General features: G+C 36.8%; 1 protein-coding gene across 6 annotated transcripts in view; it reads right to left on the minus strand.

The window, feature by feature from the left end:
* LOC127972942 (sodium/calcium exchanger 2-like) overlaps positions 1 to 18,271 on the minus strand; it is a 202,068-nt gene that overhangs the window by 87,577 nt on the left and 96,220 nt on the right. The window contains exon 1 of one of the 6 annotated variants that reach the window (XM_052576954.1): positions 12,761 to 12,909. The exons of the other annotated variants lie outside the window; for them this stretch is intronic. The gene's annotated coding sequence lies outside the window, so the exon portion shown is untranslated. Of the gene's footprint in view, positions 1 to 12,760; positions 12,910 to 18,271 lie in introns of those variants that run through there. 6 annotated transcript variants of the gene reach the window in all.

The following is an 18,271-nucleotide window of genomic DNA, read 5'->3' on the forward strand; positions in this document are numbered from 1 at the left end:
ATGGATGAATCCAATCCAGCGAAGAGAAAAGAAAACTAAAAGTAAAAAAAAAAAAAAAAAAAAAAAAAACAGACATAAAGTTGGCTTGACGTTGGACGAGTATCGAATTAAGGGACCGTCTCTAAAGTTACATGCGATATTGGTATACACTTTTCTAAAGTCAGTAGCATTTTAGGAGAAAGACTTGCAGTCATAAAACAATTGTAAAGTTTTCATTTAGGTGTCAGCTACAATGCACACCTTATACATTTTCAATATATATTAAAATAAAGTATAAATCATTTAGGTAAAAATGAGGCCCGTTTATCACTTTCAGGCACATTCCTGTGAATTCCTTTCTTTTTTTTTTCAGGTTCCCTTACGAAAATTACCCATGGTTTTAACAACACCACAAATCATTGTTCTTGTAGCCATGGTAACTGCAAATTAACCATGGTTTTGTTACTTCAAATCATAATTTACAAAGTATTAATATACTGTAATATTCTTTGTTGTTGTTGTTGTTGCTATAAAAACAGACCTAAGCCATCAATAGCCTTTAAAATGACTTAAAATGCATTATAGAAAAAAATGAGGTAATAATGATTGGTTAATAATAACACTGTTACAATACATAATGTAGGCAAATACAAAATAAACAATTTATGTACATGTTATTACAAATGCCATGTGATTGCTGCTGTTACACTTACAGGACAATCAAATCCTTGTTTAGGCTACTGACCAAACATTTAATTCAAATATTCACAAAATCTTTCATTTTTGGACACCTTTTTGCTATAGATGACACAGCCTTTAGATTTCTTCAACAAAAATGTGCATATCACAACCCTTACAAAAATAAACCATGGTTTTATCATAGTAAAACTGTTTAGTTTCCTTTTGCATGATTTCTGAATGCTTGAGACTATAAAATAAATTAGAGTCATAATAAAGTTATAGCCACAGGTAAATGTCGAGAGCTACAATTGTGATTTGTAAATAATACAATTTATTCATTTTGTTTTTTATTTGATTAAAGTACTTTTTTCACCCCTATAGTAGGTGTTTTTTTTCATCATCATATTTGAGGAAGCGGGGCACAACAATACAATCCTGCTTAGGGCACACATTTGGCCAGCAGCGGCCCTGAAGGTGTTGTTATACACATCTCTGGGAATGTGTGCTCTACTACACACACACACACACACACACACACACACACACACACACTGAACCACACGTGGTGTTTTCAGCTCTTCACTATATTGACACATGATTTAAGCTACACATGTGCACGTCAGCGCGCTATGAGAGGATTTCACCATTTCATTTGATAAAACTATCGTCTACACAGACTTTACGACAACCTGTCAAAATAAAATTCCGGTATAACTTGAAGAAATTCCAACAGAAATACAGTACTATTGCACAGTAGAGTATGCTATACTTCAAGTTAGCTAATAAAAATAGTTAATTAAAAAACACAGAAACTCTGGTTACAACCCGTCAAAATAAAAGTTTGGTCAAACTCAAAGAATTTATGTAAGAAATTGCTTAGTAAAATATACTTAAAAGATATACTAAAACATTAAAAAGGAATATCACACAAGTTTTCATAGAAGTTTTAATTTAAGCTTGCCAAAACAATAACACCATACTTTTCAAAAACAATGTCTAAAAGTACATTTGTATTTGTACCTATAATGTGTATTTATTTATTATTATTGTCAGCTAATAAAACCTATGCTTCAGGGACTATATTCATACAGTATAACATCTAAGGCTAAATGTAGCTCTTGACTGGTTGAGTTAGATGGTGATTCACACTGAACAGTAGAAAATCAGTTGAGTCTCCCCAGCTGGAAATGTCATTGGCTGTTAAAATCTTGTGTTTCTTATAATAAATTGACATATTGATAACACTGAACCTTTTATAATGCTCTTAATTACATGTCGATGCATACTGCATGCATTAGTGAGTGTGGTGGTGTTTATGGGGTATGGTCACTTATTCCTTATATAAACTGTTTCAAATGCAAGACATTGATTGCATGAGATTAAGTTTGTAAATGGCAGCATGTGTCCTTTTGTAGTGTGCACATATACTATTTATCATCAAACTGTGATAACTGTGACTAAATTCAGTATATACTGTATACGTCTGCCATATGTTGCCAGCCCTCAAAAATTCCTGCTCCCTTCTCGCCACCCCATCAATATTTTTCTAGATCCGCCCCTGATCAGAGAACATAACTTTGGACCACTCAGCAGCAGTCCAGTCCTTTTTTGTCTGAGACACGCTTCTGATGCTGTCTGTTGTTCAAAAGTGGCTTGACACAAGGAATGCGACAGCTGAAACCCATGTCTTGCATACGTCTGTGTGTAGTGGTTCTTGAAGCACTGACTCCAGCTGCAGTCCACTCTTTGTGAAGCTCCCCCACATTTTTGAATGCGTTTTGTTTCACAATGCTCCCCAGGGTGTGGTTATCCCTATTGCTTGGACACTTTTTTTCTACCACATCTTTTCCTTCCCTTCGCCTCTCTATTAATGTGCTTGGACACAGAGCTCTGTTAACTGCCAGCTTCTTTTGCAATGACCTTTTGTGTCTTGCCCTCATTGTGCAAGGTGTCAATGGTCGTCTTTTGGACAACTGTCAAGTCAGCAGTCTTCCCCATGATTGTGTAGCCTACAGAACTAGACTGAGAGACCATTTAAAGGCTTTGCAGGTATTTTAAGTTAATAAGCTGATTAGAGTGTGGCACCAAGTGACTTTAATATTGAACCTTTTCACAATATTCTAATTTTCTGAGATACAGAATTTGGGATTTTCCTTAGTTGTCAGTTATAAACATCAAAATTCGAAGAAATAAACATTTGAAATATATCAGTCTGTGTGTAATAAATGAATATAATATACTAGTTTCATTTTTTTAATGGAATTAGTGAAATAAATCAACTTTTTGATGATATTCTAATTATATGACCAGCACCTGTACATATGTGTGTGTTATATATCATATTTTATACATCCATAATAATAATATTTTCTAATTATTTTTGACATTTTCAGTATGTGTTTATAATGTCTTTTAATTTGAATGGATATTATTTTTACATGGGTTGACACGATGCAAATGTATTATAAGTCTCTTGTCAACATCATTTACCACTATTTTATTTTGCATAATTTCCTTAAAATTAAGTTTAAAACTAGCTCAACACAAATTTTCTCCATGGACTTTAAAATAAAAATGAGCAAAGCTTGTCTAAGAAAAAAATTGCTAAAGTGCAATTTGTTCAGAATTGTTTCATGAATTTTTTTTAAAAAATTTTTTAATAATCAGCTCTGAAAACACTGAACGAGAAAATAACAAAAACTCTCCTATCAAATTAAAAAAGTGATACATCAAAATCTGAAGTTAAACAATAGATTGCTGCATAATCTAGTATGAAAACCGGCTTGTGAAAATGTATGAAATGCATTCTAGCCAAAGTTTATTCAGTTATGGTATACTGATTTTTATAGGCAACAGCCAGAATTGTTCAGATTAGATTTATTGTGAGATATCTGACACAAATGAACAGCATGAAGTGTGTTTTTACATGCGTAGAATAAAAATGCTTTTATAAGGGTATAAAATGCTCCTGAAATCAATTCCTTGGGGTAAATATTGCCTATTATTAAAAAAGTTAATTTCTGACCCTGTACTTAATGCATCGATCCCTCCATAAATCTCTTAAGAGACTGACGGGCAAACAGTAGACGGATGGAGGAGTGAGTGACACGCAGAAAGATGGAGGGATGATATAAAGGGCAGATGAGGTGAGAGAGAACAGAGAGAATGAAATATGAGGAATATAAAGAAATGACATTACCGTTCATCTCCACAGAGAGACCTTCTGGAGAAAAACAGAAGACGGACGCTTTCTCATCCAGACAAAATAAAAACTGATGGACATGGTCAGATAGAGAGAAAGAAAGACTGAATAATCCCGTACAAACACTGATGGAATCAAGCTCAAAGAAAAAAAAAACTAATGAAAATGTAAAGAAAAGAAAAGACAGTAAAAGATACCAAGCTAACTAACATCCAGCCATAAAAATCCAGGAAAGCCAAAGATGAAAGATTCAGTGAGACTGTACAACAGATGAGCCACAAACAGAAATGAAAAACATCCTCCTGAAATAAAAAAATAAAAAACCCAATTCAAAGCATCAGACAGAAACAAATTGCATTTCCAAACATTGCTTCCACAACGATGGATGATGAGGGAAACATATCAGATTCCTCCTGGGAGAGAAACACAGGCTCTAGTACACACTTGTATTGCTAAATGAATCCCCATTGTACTTTCGTTTTATATTATTACACACTGTCCCTGTTTTTTTTCTTTATATCATTTACTTGATTAATATGAATGCATTACAGTAATTGTTACATTTAATAAAGTTATATACTGTGTATAATATGCACACAAACTTACATGCACACACATCCATATAACTCCTATATAATTGGTATATGCATTTAAATATTTCTTCAAGAAAAATAATATAATATTTTGAGTGAACATCAACATTTAGAAAATGCATCTACTAATAAAATTTATTTTGGGAGATATATGCATAAAACAATGGGAGAAAAAATCAATAAACGGAGAAAAGTTTCTCAGGTTGCTTTAAGATTATATAGATGTCTTTCCTAGAAATCAAAATGGATAAGGCAGAAAAATAGTTTTGTTTTTTTCGCAGCGAATCAATGAATGATCAATAATGTTCCTGATGCCTGTGTTAAACGCTGTTTGCAGTAATTGCTCTCTTGAGTATGATGTGTGTGAATGATCACACCTGGGAATCCCTGTGGATCAGAAACTAACACACAACCTCCGAAAGCAGCGATGGGTTCAAACAAATCACTGGAGCTTCTTCTAGTCTACTCTGAATGTGTCTGAGGCCTGTTCTGGAAAAACACACTGGAACTTGTAGTTCTCGTATTTACAAGTACTTTGCAAACACACAGTGACATGTTGTATTCTGGGTTGGGACAGAAGCAAAGGTCTCGGTTTTGAGGGATCACTCTGATGTGTGTGTGTGTGTGTGTGCGAGAGACCCCTGAGATCTGGTTTGTGACTGGAACTCAGCTGAAGGCTGTTTTTGACAATTCAGCTGAAATTCTGTCTTTTCTTTCCCTGTCACGAGCTGGCAGACCCGGAGAACATCAGCACGCCTCTGAACCTCTGCTCTAACGGACTGAAAACCACAGACGGCCATCACGAGGGATCTGTGTGCGTGTGTGTGTGTGTGTGTGTGTGTGTGTGAGAGAGAGAGAGAGAGAGAGAGAGAGAGAGAGAGAACTAAATCCATGACTAAGCTACTGAAGTTTGCACAAGAAAGTTGAGAACCGTGCACACACACACACACACAAACATGCATTTCAATCCACACAAAATTATATTTTGTTTAAAGAAAATTAAGGAGTTTTTAGGACCATTGGGATGGTTTTACATTGTTGCCCATTTCAATTATTATACAGTACAAGGTTAACTTTAGATTTAGTGTTTCAAACTAAAATTATATATTAAAAAAACACTTTAGTTACTTCTAAATTTAATGTTAACTAATATAAAATAAAATATAAAAACTTGCTTTATTTTCTTATATCTCAGTATAGTTGAACTTGGAGAACTAGAATAATGAAAATGTCTTAAAGGACAAAAAATACATCAAATTTTTGGGGTGAATCCTGGCTTGGATGTTTAGACGTTGGTGAGAGTTGACATCGAAGACATATGCATTCGTAACAATACTATACATTTTCACCATTGAAAACCTGCTTATTTCCATGTGCTATATTCTATCATGTTGGAAAATCACACACAAACATAATGGGTTATTTTAATTTCCCCTTTATAAACTCACAGCAGTGATTCTGTGTCTTTCTGACACACTTACAGTTCAGCCGCAAGATAGAGGTCATAACCTTGATAAAGAGAGAGAGAGAGAGCAGGTCATGTCTTCAGTTTCATCCCTGGAGAACGTGCTTCTCTCTGCTCGGTGTCCCTCACCTGCTTTTCCTCTGTCTGACATTGCCTTTGGTGCTATAATAACCCATTTTTATTCTCTATTTTTTGCATGGTGTCCTCCTCCTCTCTCTCTCTCTCTCTCTCTCTCTTTACCTGTCAACACACCTCAGCGAGTCTGCCATTACAGAGCGAAAGCAAATGATAGATGTGTGGTTGGAACAGTCTTTCCTCTCCACCAGAGTGTGAGACACGTCTCCATCACAATCACAAATGATGCTGTCTCACTGCTCCAGGTCGTTCGGTTAGTCTGACATGTCAGGAACATGCTGTTTTTATCCGCTCTGTAGGAGGCTGTGCTTCAAACTCTGGAAATGTTGGGGTCTGCTGCATGTCGAGATATAAATGAATTCATCCCTAGGGGTACACAGTGTCTCTTTCAGAGGAATGTTCATTTTAAAATAGAAGTAAAATATTTTGTTACATTGTTGCACAGTTAATGAAAGTAACTTGCATGGCTACTTTTTGAAATATCAAAAAAGAATTACAAATATAAAAAAATTTAAATTCTCAACTAGGCTGCATTTACTGATAGAAAATACATTAAAATATTGTAAGTAATAATATTGTAAGTAAAGTAAATACCTAAGTAATATTGTGTTAAAATATTATTTAAAATAACAGTTATCTATTTGAATATGTGTTAAAATGTAATTTATCCCAGTGATGTAAAGCTGAATTTTCAGGATTATTATTCCAGACTTCAGTTTCACATAATCTTTTCAGAAATCATTCTAATATGCTGATTGATGCTCAGGAAACATTTCTGATTTTTACTTAAGCTGAAAACTTCTGGGCTGCTCAATATTTTTGAGAAAACATGGTTATTTTTAATGCCTTTACTGTTGCTTTTAATCAATTTAATGCATTTTTGTGAAATATAAATGAAAAAAATTGCACAGAGTCCATTAATAGTAGATTGTACACTGTACATTTTCTCCCTTTACAAGATATGCACACAACAACTAAACCCTTGAACTTTCCTAAATACATGACATTAGATTATGAGGTTCATTTATTGTTGTATAAAAAATTTATTTGACACATTTAGATTATTCAGATAATTTTCCACCCATAAAGAGCGAAAGAGATAAACAGCATGAGGTTCAAGTATTCCAGACATCCTCAAGCTGAAACGAACACATCATTTCCCCATCACAGTCAAACTGACTGGAACGACCACAGCTAATGGATCCATAACTGTGTACTGTCTTTCTTTCTCCTTCCCATCCCTTTCCTGTTCTACATTTAGCTCATTTCAAAAACAGAAAGGAGAGAGAGAGAAATGGCAGAGGAGAGACAGGTCAAGCTCTTTGACTGGCGTCAGTCTGATGGACTGGAAAGAGTTAAGCGCACAGAGAGCTTCACAACACAAACACACCGCATGCATTACTCTCGGTGAGGAGAGAACAAAACAAGAGAGAAAACATGTGCGGCATGCAGTTTGAGCACGTGTCCAGGTCTTGCTCTGTCATAGTGACCATATGAAGGCCTACAGGCTTTATTTTCTGACCAGCATGATGAACAATGTGAGAGTGAGAATAAGAGAGAGAGAAATCATCACTCTGTCCAACCTCGTGATGACCCCTGCAGAATGTGCTTTTTATCGTAATGGGACTTCCCATTGACACCTATTGATTTTTTTTAACCAAATATACTTTCTGTACCCTAAAACTAAAGCTATCTTTTATGTAAAACTGAATTTCTTTACTCATTATAAGTTGTGTGAGTTGTCCTTGATCATACAAAACCCACCATCATGACGGCAGGTGCTCCATATGGTTTGTAATACTGTTGCCAGGGTGTTGATTATGATGGATGATGAATGTCATGCAATTTTCCATAAAAATAAAAAGATTTATTTCTGAGATGACAACTGGAAGCTACAAACTAAATAAAACAAGCAATGCATTTACCTATTTAACTTATTTGATCTTTTTTCAAATGGCATCCTAGTTTAACATACTATTGAATATAAAAAATTGTATACATATATATTTTTGAATATTTTAAAGGGCATGGATGTATGGAATGACATTGATAGATGGATGGATGAAATTACATGGATGGATGATGGATGAATGGATGAATGAAATGACATGGATGGATGGATGGATGAAATTACATGGATGGATGGATGGATGGATGGATGAATGGATTGACATGGATGGATTGATGGATGGATGGATGAAATTACATGGATGGATGGATGGATGGATGCATGATTGGATCGAATGACATGGATGGATGTATGGATTGATGCATGGTTGGATGGATGGATGGATGGATGGATGGATGGAATGACATGGATGGACGTATGGATTGATACATGGTTGGATGGATGGATGGATGGATGGAATGACATGGATGGATGTATGTATGGATGGATGCATGGTTGGATGGATGGATGGATGGATGAAATGACATGGACGGATGGATGGAATGACATGGATGGATGGATGGATGGATGAAATGGCATGGATGGATGGATGCATGGTTGGATGGATGGATGGATGAATTGATATGGATGGATGGAGCAATGGGCATAATGACAGAATGAAACAGAACAATGGATGGATGATGGATAGAACAAAGGATGGATGGATGGAAGGACAATGACAGAATGATAAAGAATTATGGATGGATGGATGACAGATGGATAGAACAAAGTTATGGCAGTGATGACAGATCGATGGATCGTTTGATAGAATGATAGACAGATCAATAGACAGATAGATGAGATGCATAGAACAATAGATGGATGGACGGACAGAAAGAATAGCAGAAAGATAGATATAACAATGACAGGTGTTTAAGTGTTGTTAAGTCTGTGATTTTGCCACAGAATTGGGCTTCATTTCCCATGTTCCCGCGGGATGTTATTGAGTCTATCTCAGCCAACCCCCTAGAATGTGATTTCAACAGAGCGGAAAACTGCAGAAAAAATGCAATTTGGCCAGTTTTGGACAAGTTTTGAAAAGCAATTGGGCTGGTTTTGATTCGCAGACCTGGCAACCCTGATTTCAAATAGTTTGCTATGCAGTTGCTTGGTGGTTGCTTATTGGCCTAATTCAATACAATTCATGCCCAGCTCTAAATATGGACCACTTACCATTTATTGGTAATCTACTGGACTATCTTTTGTTTAAGTCCAACATACCACAGAAAACGACAGCAAAACACACAGGATTGTGCCCACCCACTATACGCAATACTGATGTCACTTGGCAAGAATCAGCTGGTGTTGATGCAGGTATCTTGCATCCTGTGGGAGTCCAGCCCAAATTTGAATCACTAATCCCAAAAGAACCTTGCTGGCATCCTTTGGCCCGAAGCAGCATCCGTTCTGTCAAAGTTAAACATGTTTATCAGCAAGTTTTGTTCACGATCTGGAATGGCTCGGCTTTCTGCTCCTGGCCTCTAATTTCGCAGGTCACTGCTCTTGATTATTAGCCTTCCGGATGCTTCCATCTTCCCTGAACCAGCAAATCTGTTGAGTTTGGTTGAGAGATGAGTTGAAGGGGGACACAATGATCTCAGAAGAAGAGAGAGAGGAGCCCCCGTCATGACGACAGATGAATCTGCCAACTGCACGACACCTGCTCACACAGCGACGGGCTGGTGGCCAATGAGAGCAAGTGGGTGGGCACAGCGGGGTCCTAGCTGACTGTACGCATGCATATGTATGAGTGTGTATAGTGCCTGCCGTCCCAGCAGGCCGTGAGTCTGTTCCTGTTCTTCATTCTGGTGCTACACAGAATTACCAAGCACATGCCAGGTAATAAGGTAAAGGGAAGGGATATTGTGGTGAAGAGTAGAGACTTCACAGGCATTTCTATACGATTCTTTCTAGCGCGGCATAATTCTATATTCTGAGGCAGCTGTGATCTGACAATTTAATGCTCATAAATATCTAAAGAGTTTAAAACAGGCAGAGAAAATACTGGTCTACATTGATGGAAGCATTGAAAAATGCAATGAGATTCAAGAGAATTCCTAGACTGTAAAAAAAAAAAAAAAAAGATTATTGGAGTACAATTTACAAGAAAATACTGTTTAAGTATTTCTATTTAAAAACTAACTATAAGTATTTATTTGTTTAATTTGCCTAAAAACGTATTTTATTTAAATTATTTTAAGTAAAATCCTACACCATTTTTTTGTATATTATTCATATTTTCCCCAAAGGATTAATGTATGATTAACGCAACTGCTGCACAATACTGGATTATAAATTAAATACATAATGACAGAACAACAGATGGATGGATGGATGGATGGACAGAAAGACAGACATACTCTGTCAGTGTCAGACTGACAGCTAGAATGACAGAATGATAAATAGATTGCCAGACGGATAGAACGAAAGACAGATAATTTCATATATATAAAAATTATTAGAACAATCATTTGTACGTTCATTAGGGAAATAAATATGAGGAGCGTCAAAGCAGTGGAGCTTGAAAATTTAACACTGATGCATTTGCTTTGCTTTCATTCAGTAGGAATCGCTCCAGGGTGTGTTGTTCACACACACTCACACACACACACTCACTCGCTCAGAGTGTGCAGAAGAGGAATTCCTCAGTGTTTGTGTGAACACTGCAGCAGTTACTGACTTAAACTCTCGCTCACGTCTCAATGCTGAACAGAACGCACACACAGAGCATTAACTAGCAGCCAGCCATCGCAGTCCCGCATCACAGTCCTGGGACAAATTCATTTTCTGTAGTGCAGTCAAGCAGGAAAACAAGAGAATGAAGAAATCAGAGGAGAGGAGAGGAGAGGAGAGGAGAGGAGAGGAGAGGAGAGGAGAGGAGAGGAGAGGAGAAACTGCTCACTTAAAATGAGGATAATTGATGTGTGAATACGATAAGAATGTCAAACAGCTCAAGCACACACATGTTCTTCCTCCATGTCTGAGCATCACATGCACGTCTTCAGAGGATTCAAACACTGATCTACAGGAGTAGCTCTTGGCTTGCCCTCTATCTTCTTCTGACATATTGTCTTTGCATGCTTGCATGGCATGTTTTCTGAGGCATTGTAGCGATTGCATATTCAATTACTCTAGAGATGCCTCAAGATTTTCCTCAATGCCGCGTGACTCTGTCAAATTAATCTATAAATCAAGAGGCAAGCTGGCGCATATGCATGACAAGCTGTTGATTAATTAGAGGGATTGGAGGCTAGGTTTGGAACATTATAAGATTTCACTCCTTTTTTACTAATTGAATTCAATAGCTCCAGGGTCATTTCTAGCTGATAAACTACTGTAGTTAAGAATAACTAGAAAAATGCATATTTGCTATTGAAATTGACATTAATATTTAACATTTCCCATTATATTTTCCAGGCTCGGGGTTCACAGATGTTCCCGTGCTTTGCCATGATTGTGGAAGCCTTGAATACTGTAATATGCATAAAATTCCTATTCAATTATTTGGCAAGTGACTTAAGGTAAATTGGGGGCATTTTTGCCATTGAGATTACTGAGAAATGGATGTCCCAGCTATCCTAAATTAATCTATGATTAATGAACTAGAACTAGATCTAATATCAACTTGAGAGCATTTTTGACTCAATATTTCAGACTGTCCAAGACATTTCCACACAAAATTAAGATGATATACGAATGCCACTTGCTAAATAAAAAAAATATATATATATGCATAGTGAGTTACCAAAAAAAATGTCATTCTACTGTTTCAAACTTTTTTTTTTTTTTTTTTTTTTTGTCATTGCATGTGGTGCATTTTTTCACATTATTAATGGGACTGCACTTTCGCCATGCCCCTGACCTCGCTGACGCCCTCTCGCCTGTTACAGTCCAGATCTGTCACAGAAAGACAGGTGTGATTTATTTTAACGCAGAATCAATGAATGTCTGTCAGGTAAATGTTGCCATTTTATGCGTATTAAAAATAAATCGCGCTCTTAAAAAACAGTAGGCTGTATATACTAGTTTTGCATTCTGAACAAACCCTGAATGCTCGTTTTAAAAGGGAGGGAGGAGAAGGGAACCTCCATCTGCAGAAGAACCGAGGAAACCCCGCCTGCACGGTGCAATCCCGTCAGTCCCGAGCATTAAAGTGCCCGTTATCACATCGCTGACATTTAGTTTCATAACATCAGATTCAACAATTAAAACAATTATATAGGAAGGTCACACAGTAAGCGTTCCGTTTATGTAATCAAACATTTACATCCATCAAAAAACATTATAACAACGGATTTTGTCATGCATTTAAGACTATGCCATCCCCTATACGAACTGCTTTCATTTAAAGTGATCACACTGACAGAGAAACAAACAAGTGTCCACAGACACCAACGGGAATCCCACATGAGTTTTATGTTTATATGCATGCACACATTATAAATATAGGATGTCTCCTAAACAAACATGCACTAACAATACTTTAAGAGCTCCAAAAATAATAGCAACACTTTTGCATGTTATCTGCACCGAAAGGACCAATAAAAACATGCTCTAACATTAAAAGCAAAACAAGCTGAAGGCGTTGTTTTATTCCATTACACCTGCTCTTTATCTCGTGCTCGTTTACTTTTCAGTCCCAGACAGAAGCAAGCATCATCATACTGAGATCATCTGAAGGATGAAAACGCTCTTCTCGTTTTGCGCGATCACACAGTTTGTTGATGGGAGAAGTTGTGTCTGATGTTCTGTCATACCTTGTATCCTAGTTCACGGTGTTGTTCAGGGCAGGCGTGGCTGAGAAGCGCATGTTTCTGCTGCTGCTGCTGCTGGATCATTCATTGAAACACTGCTCCGCTTGTGCTCATGTGTGTCTCTCTGCGGGCTGACTCTGGTGTATTTCACTCTCTCTCGTGCTGTGGAAATACTCGCGTGCGCTCACTCCTGGGTGGGGAGGGAGGTACGCGTACGCGCAGGCAACTGAACGCGAGAGCGCGCATTGTTTCATTTGAAAGGTGACAGACATGAAGATAATAATAAAGTCAACTGACATGTATATCTATCTATCTATCTATCTATCTATCTATCTATCTATCTATCTATCTATCTATCTATCTGTCTGTCTGTCTGTCTGTCTGTCTGTCTGTCTGCAGTACAGTGTGTGTTCCTCAAGCACTTATACAACCCTTTAAAATGTAACATTATGAAATTATATTAGAGACCATCATTTCTCAACTGTATATTCAGTAATGAAAATAATAAATAAATTCTGATGTCTGCTTTTCTGTTCTGGTTAAGGATTATGCTTAAATCCAGAACAACCTTTGCTGGATGTAAAAGCCATACATTTTAACTGTTATAAATGAAACAAGTTAGTAGATACAGGTCGTAGTATTTCATTTCAAAGTTGCTATATACAACTGCATATGTAAATTATGTTCCAAACCTGTGTTTTATCTTATGTGAGACACAAGGCAATATTTTGTGTCATGTGTATATGTGTCAGTGGAGTCCAGTGTTCTTCAAAATACCTTATTTTGTGTTCTGCAGAAAAAAAGAGACCTCACGTGACAATTAAGGTTATAATTATTAGATTTAGAATTTTACCTTTAGGGTAAAATATTAATTTAAGGTGCTCTGGAGGAAAAAAAAGTAACTAAAATGTAATTGAGAAAGCATGTAAAACTAATGTATATTTTTTTAGCAAAGACCAAATTGTGAATTATAATTTCATTAAATTCCTGGTACATCAATACTAAATTTTCCTGATCCCACCACATTCTGTAAAATTCTGTTCAATTATTTGAAAAGTCATGAACGCCCTCTGCTGGTTATCATGAGAATATGCAGTCTGGTGATGTATCGCAGAACCAAAAAAAAAAAAAACTGTATTATTCTTTCCCAGATAGTCTCTATTTTGTTAAGATGGAAATTAGAAGTCTTAAGGCTGATCGTTTCAGTGATAGAAGAAGAGTTAGTGACAGTCAGAAGTCAGATCAGAAATGTCATTAATCATGAGATTTATTATGTATCTTTACAAAACCAGATAGTGTGTTTGAGACTTTTTGTTCAGAAATATATATATAATCTTTATTCTATGTGACAAAATGTTAACAAAGACGCAACATTAAGTGTCAAGTCACAAAGGTCACCTAAACGTTCATATAATCTACACATTGTTTAAATCGTGTCATGTGATTCTTCAGATTTTACCAGCGAATCTTGCAATGCAAAATAGAGGAAATGAGAAAACGATAGGATAACTGCCAAACCCCATTTACTTACAGCCAATCAGAAACGTCTTCCGGGCACATTACGTAATTCATATTCATAAGCCATGTGTGGTTGTTGGAGCCAGATACACTCACCTAAAGGATAATTAGGAACACCATACTAATACTGTGTTTGACCCCCTTTCACCTTCAGAACTGCCTTAATTCTACGTGGCATTGATTCAACAAAGTGCTGAAAGCATTCTTTAGAAATGTTGGCCCGTATTGATAGGATAGCATCTTGCATTTGATGGAGATTTGTGGGATGCACATCCAGGGCACGAAACTCCCGTTCCACCACATCCCAAAGATGCTCTATTGGGTTGAGATCTGGTGACTGTGGGGGCCATTTTAGTACAGTGAACTCATTGTCATGTTCAAGAAACCAATTTGAAATGATTCGAGCTTTGTGACATGGTGCATTATCCTGCTGGAAGTGGCCATCAGTGGTACATGGTGGTCATAAAGGGATACAGTTTTACCACCAAATTTGAATGGTACTCCTTTTACCCCTAGACCATTTTTAAGAGGGTTGCATGGTCAGAAACAATGCTCAGGTTGGCCGTGGCATTTAAACGATGCCCAACTGGCACTAAGGGGCCTAAAGTGTGCCAAGAAAACATCCCCCACACCATTGCACAGCAGCAGCCTGCACAGTGGTAACAAGGCATGATGGATCCATGTTCTCATTCTGTTTACGCCAAATTCTGACTCTACCATCTGAATGTCTCAACAGAAATCCAGACTCAGGCAACATTTTTCCAGTCATCAACTGTCCAATTTTGGTGAGCTCGTGCAAACTGTAGCCTCTTTTTCCTGTATGTAGTAAAGATGAGTGGTACCCGGTGGGGTCTTCTGCTGTTGTAGCCCATCCACCTCAAGGTTGTGCATGTTGTGGCTTCACAAATGCTTTGCTGCATACCTCGGTTGTAAGGAGTGCTTATTTCAGTCAAAGTTGCTCTTCTATCAGCTTGAATCAGTCGGCCCATTCTCCTCTGACCTCTAGCATCAAGAGGGCATTTTCGCCCACAGGACTGCCGCATACTGGATGTTTTCCCTTTTACCACCATGCTTTGTAAACCCTAGAAATGGTTGTGCATGTAAATCCAAGTAACTGAGCAGATTGTGAAATACTCAGACCGGCCCATCTGGCACCAACAACAACCATGCCACGTTCAAAATTGCTTAAATCACTTTTCTTTCCCATTCTGACATTCAGTTTGGAGTTCAGGAGATTGTCTTGACCAGGACCACACTCCTAAATGCATTGAAGCAACTGCCATGTGATTGGTTGATTAGATAATTGCATTAATGAGAAATTGAACAGGTGTTCCTAATAATAATTTAGGTGAGTGTATATCTTACACTTTTCATCACCATCGGACCGATGGCATCGTTGTGTTATGACGAGAAGCATCAATGCCGTTTTATTAGACTTATCTAAAACATACTGTAATGTTACACATTAACTAGAAAAAAAGCCCTATCAGGCTAAAATTATTTCTTTCCAGATAACATGGAAGAAACCATTTTAGTCTTATAGGGCTTATAGTCTTACATGTTTTTTTTTTCTAGTTAATGTGTAACGTTATAATATGTTAAGATACTGCAGTACAATCCAAAAGTGAAAGAGTTACAGTTACAGGAGCCATTTCCCTTCAAACAACTGCATCAAGTTATCATAGGACAAAAAGTAAGTATGAAAGATAATATTTGATACATAAAACTTGTGTGATGACTATATTTGTTAGATAAACGATTTGTAAAATGGTGTAAGTCTGTGTCGAATAAAATCGACGCGAAAGCAGCTTAAGGTCGAATCCCATTTCAATGTTGCAGGGTTCTATATTAATCTAAAGCGCCTTAATATAAATCACTAAAACGATTAACTATCTTCAATTATTGTTGTTCTGCTTAGTTAGACTATTATTCTGACTCATTCAGCTTTAATGTTTTTTTGTTGTTGTTTTGGGATTGTATGTTGCTGACGCCACATGTACCCACCTCAGAGCTAATGACATTTAATAATCGTTAAAATATGAGAATCCTTTAAAGCAAAAAAATCTATATATATATATATAAACAATAGTTATAACTAGAAACAATATCTATAACTAAGACAATAGAGTATAACCCAGCAATAGAATATAACCTTCATTGCTAAAAAAAAAAAAAAACCTAGTAAGCGTCTTTGCTCAGATCAGTTACAATCATTAGTGAACTTGACTTGTTCAGTAACATATTTTAATAGCCTTAATCCATGCCTTCTGTCTTTGTTGTTTACTCAATCAACCCTTTAAATTTCAGTTTACTCAATAGCAACATTTCTACATGGAAGTTCATAAACATTCCCTGTGGCTAAATTTCTAATCGAATTACTGTGATCGTGTTTAATAGCTATGTCTGAATCAGTCTTTCTGTTATTTCCAGTCAGAGTCGGGAAGATCAGACTAATCAGACACACCAAGGGAATAGTGGGGATTAAAGTCCGAAACCTGGCATAAAATAATCTAAAAGATCAATCGGGACATTTCCCAATCAGTGTGGGGAAAGTGTACTTTGGAAATGTAATAGGTTACAGATTACAAGTTACCCTATTTAAAATGTAATAGTAGTGTAACTTTTTCAATTACTTTATTAATGTAACTGATTACTTTTGCTTTTTGACTACTTTTCTAAATTTCTCTAATGAATGTTTATTTGCAAATGTTAAAGGTCTCGTTCTTCGTGATCCCTTGTTTTAAACTTTAGTTAGTGTGTAATGTTGTTGTTAGAGTATAAATACTATCTGTAAAATTATAAAGCTCAAATTTACGGAGCCGGTAAAGTTACTTGTTCGGTTTACTTAGTGTTGTTGTGGCCACGAAATAATAACTCGTGGGAATGTCATATTATGTCGTGGCCACGAGATCATTTTGTCGAGGTAACAACATCCTTATGACGTGGCCTCGAGATGCCATGTTGAGGAAACAACATCCATTTCTCTTGGCCACGACTTCTTATGTCGAGGGATGATATGTTTTTCTCGTGGGCACGAGTTTAATATGTAAACAAACCTGCGTGACCATAGCAACCCGGGATAATCAGAGATGGAATCATTAATATTTTATTCATTTAAATACTGTTTTTTTTTTTAACACTGCAATGGTTTGAAAAAAATAGTTAATTAAAAAATAATAATAAATAAAAGCATATAAATCAACTCAAATACGGTTATCTAATAAGCATGTAACCTATTCCGTGCACTAAACTCTTGAAACATTGGAGTCTTTGAAACATTGCAGTCCCTTTGTGTATGATATGACGATAGTTTTCTCAAAATAAGAAAAATGCTCATGAAGTGACTTAGAGCAGTTCTAGAGATTGTTTAAGTGTTCATGTACTCATATATTGAGGCTGAAAACACAGTGAGCTTCAGGATGCCTATGTGTATTAACTGAAACCCATTATTATCTGTCAGAGGCCGCAATTTCAGGAACGCATTTGTAGGATTGCATTTCTTGGACCCTAGTTTTTTTGTGACAGCGCCACCTACCGAGTCTGAGAACTGCAGTCCCTGGACCACATTTCTAGGACCCTAGCTTTGGAGGACTGAAAAAAGTGCCACCCACGGCAGTATTTTCACCCAGTTTTAACAACTTTTTTTTTTAAAGGTTTATTTCACCACAATACTACTTTCTTTATTGTAATTGTCACACCTGGACTCAATTAGTGTGTTTTTGCCCGTGACCCAGTTTCTGTCTTTCCGTGTTTTGGTTTGATTAGTTCCCAGGTGTGTCTATTCTCTTCCTCATGTGTGTTAATTTAGTGATTCCATCCACCTGTGTTTCCCCATTATCCGCTGTACATAAGCCTTGTCCTTTCAGTTCTGTTTTGTCGGGTCTCATCACTTGTGACTAACTCACTCACTTACGTGTGTCTATCGCTGTGCTCCATGAGTTGTATATATTAAAAGCCTTATTCCGTTTATCCTCGGCTCCGTGTTCCTTCAGGCAG

Source organism: Carassius gibelio, chromosome B15, assembly GCF_023724105.1.
Source record: "Carassius gibelio isolate Cgi1373 ecotype wild population from Czech Republic chromosome B15, carGib1.2-hapl.c, whole genome shotgun sequence".
Classification (NCBI taxonomy): Eukaryota; Metazoa; Chordata; class Actinopteri; order Cypriniformes; family Cyprinidae; genus Carassius; species Carassius gibelio.